The sequence below is a fragment of the Pseudorca crassidens genome, chromosome X (genome assembly GCF_039906515.1).
Source record: "Pseudorca crassidens isolate mPseCra1 chromosome X, mPseCra1.hap1, whole genome shotgun sequence".
Lineage (NCBI taxonomy): Eukaryota > Metazoa > Chordata > Mammalia > Artiodactyla > Delphinidae > Pseudorca > Pseudorca crassidens.
In genome coordinates, this window is record NC_090317.1 from 116,404,064 (window position 1) to 116,407,801 (window position 3,738).

Here is a 3,738-nt window from a genome sequence, read left to right on the forward strand (position 1 = left end):
TATTTGGATTTTAGAAACTATATTTTTATAAAAGACACAAATATATAAAATGTATGATCTAATATAGCAATCTAGATACCAAGGTAATTGAAAATCTGACCCTTTGAACATTGCTATACTAGAGGGATATTACTTCTTATGAAAACTTATCCAAATTTTGGGCATTCTGGTATCTAAGAAAATATAACAGCAGCATAAATAGTAACCTTTAGAGCCCTAACCTATAAAATAAAGAGAAATTCCCAAAACTGTACTAATGATCTGTATTCAGCCAGATAGTTTTCAATCTAATACTGCTTTGATCACAGGCAAACAAAATGTAAGCTTCTAGTCTCAAAATCTCATAAGAGACTTTAAGAACAATATTTTCCTTTTCCTTTTCAGTTTTGACTATTAATCACAGAACCTGTAGTGTTCAGAAACAATGCAGGGAAACTACTATTTGAAACATATCCTTAACATATAACATTGTGAAACCATATGACATAATATGATAATTAGTAAATGTATATTCTGAGCTCTTTAGCAAATCCATGCTCAAGAATTAAATTATTTCAAATTTATGTGCCATACAATATCATAATATGTTCCTTTTCTCACAAATGCAAAAGGGAAGAGGAATTTTGTTGTCATCTTCATCTACTGCCACCCTCAACAGCCTGTACTAAGCTTTGAGACTCTCCTCCTCCTTTACTACAGAACAATGAGTCACCTAGAGCTACATAACACTCACTTCCTAGGAATCCCTCATTTTCTCCTTAATCTCAAAAGTGCTTATTTCTTAAAGCAAAAAAGTTTTAAGGAAATATTCAAGACACAGCAAAAAGAAGGGGGAATGCACTTGTTCAAAGGAACGAGTGAGCTCTGTATGTATCAATGTGGAAAGACCTCTGAGATCTGTCATTATGCGAAAACATCAAGGAGCACAACAGTTATTTTAGTATGCTCCAATTTATTACTTTTTTCAAAAAATAAAGACTGTTTTACTAATTTTTCCATAAAATATCTCTAGAAAAACACACAATAAATCTGGTGATAGCTGTTGCTTCTTGAGAAGGGAACTGAGCTGGAAAATATGGGTTTAGAGAGACTTCCTTTTCATTTTATCCTTTTGAATTTTATTTTTATTTTTTGGCCGTGCCACGCAGCACGTGGGATCTTAGTTCCCCAATCAGGGATGGAACCCATGCCCCCTGAAGTGGAGGCATGGAGTCTCAACCACTGGACTGCCAGGGAAGCCCCCACTGCCCCACTTTTGAACTTTTAAATATCATTTCATATGTGTGTATTACCTATTCAAAATTATGAAAACAAATAAAATGAAAGCTTTTCGTTGTATTTAACAAAAAGGAGATGGCAAATAACCTTAGTATTGGCTGCTTTAGAGATACGGTAGGCATAGGAACCATATTGCAGTGGACTAAGGAGTAACACTGAAGTAAACAGAGACATTCTAGTGAGGATAACTTTTAAAGCACTTTGGTCCTGGACGGGAGAAGAGTAATAGGACAGTAGCCAGAGGTGGACTTAAGGTCATGAAATTGAGGGGCTAAACATCCACATGGATATTGAGGTCACTCAACAGAGTAGAATGCAGTGGGTAACTTATGTAAATAATCTCTAACCTTTATGCTTCTCCATCTAAATAAAGGCTAAGGGCATACCCAGTGCTCTGCAGGATCCAAGAATCATTGTTAATAGCTTCTTTACTGGAATCGGACAACCTGGCTTCTGTCTCTGCTAAACTGTGTAAGCTTAGGGAATTATTTCATTTCCCTGTAGCTCATTTTCCTCATGTGCCCATTTCATACAGATGCTGTGAGGATTAAATGAGTTAATAGAGGTAAATCACTTAGAACCATGCCTGGCACATAGTAAATACTGTGTATACAAAATACCAAACACCATATGGCTTAAATGACAGAATATATTTTTTCACAGTCCTGGAAGCTAGAAGTCTGAGGTCAAATTGTAACAAGGATTGGCTTCTGCTCACGCTTTGCTCCTTGGCTTGTGAATGGCCATCTCCTCTCTGTGTCTTCACATGATTTGCTCTCTATGTATGTCTGTGTCCTAATCTGCTCTTATCATAAGGATACCAGTCATATTGGATTAGGGTTCACCATAATGACCTCATTTAACTTTAATTACCTCTTTAAAGACCCTATTTTCAAATACAGTCACATTGTGAGGTACTAGGGGTTAAGACTTTAACATGAATTTGGGGTGAACACAGTTCAGCCTGTAGCACTGCATGTTTGTGGCTGATGTAGTATTCAGTATAATGGCAGATACTTGGGTACACAGGAAATCAGTCATAATTGTATTAATATCTTAAAAGGATTAAAAGGAGGACCAGGAGTTTGGTAGATAATAGCAATGAGGAAAGGAAAAGAGTGGTTTAGCCTTTGGAAATTAAAAGGAATAATTATTACATTAACTTGATTCAGCCTGTATAAAATTATACATGGGCTCAAAGTTCATAATGGGAAACTTTAAATAAAAAAGCTGTGGACACAAGTAGTTTGTGCAGACAATGCACTAAGTGAGCCATTAGCTTTTATTTAGACAGAGAAGAATAAGGCTGGGGAAGAGTTACATACAAGCTAGCATAAAATTTGAGTCAAATCGATATTTATGCAATATATTCTCATCATGAATTTAAATTTCTGTCTAGTTCTAATTACTAAAAAAGGCAGAGAAGTTTCCTATAACACTGAGAGATTTAAAAATAACAGTTCTAAGAAATGTAGACTTGTAACCTTGAGACAATCAATGTTTATTATCAAAAACTACATTTGTTAAGATGTTTGCACAGAAAGCAGGATTTGTTCCCTCAAGGTTGTGAACTTGGGAGGTTGAATTGCTGTAAACTATGGAAGGTACATTTAACATTGAATAACCACTGCAGGCTGAATTTACTCATCATCCTTGGAATAATCAACCTGCTTACTATGACTGCATTGATCTAGCTTTACTTACTTAGCCAGTATAAAAGTCTATGCAGATCCTTCCAACAGAGCATTAAAAGGATCATACACTATGATCAAGTGGGGTTTATCCCAGGAATGCAAGGATTCTTCAATATATGCAAATCAATCAATGTGATACACCATATTAACAAATTGAAGGAGAAAAGCCATATGATCATCTCAATAGATGCAGAGAAAGCTTTCGACAAAATTCAATACCAAGTTATGATAAAAACCCTCCAGAAAGTAAGCATACAGGGAACTTTCCTCAACATAATAAAGGCCATATATGACAGACCCACAGCCAACATCATCCTCAGTGGTGAAAAACTGAAACCATTTACACTAAGATCAGAAACAAGACAAGGTTGCCCACTCTCACCATTATTATTCAACATAGTTTGGAAGTTTTAGCCACAGCAATCAGAGAAGAAAAAGAAATAAAAGGAATCCAAATCGGAAAAGAAGAAGTAAAGCTGTCACTGTTTGCAGATGACATGATACGATACATAGAGAATCCTAAAGATGCTACTAGAAAACTACTAGAGCTAATCAATGAATTTGGTAAAGTAGCAGGATACAAAATTAATGCACAGAAATCTCTTGCATTCCTATACACTAATGATGAAAACTCTGAAAGTGAAATTAAGAAAACACTCCCATTTACCATTGCAACAACAAAAAAAAAATATGTAGGAATAAACCTACCTAAGGAGACAAAAGACCTGTATGCAGAAAATTATAAGACACTGATGAAAGAAATTAA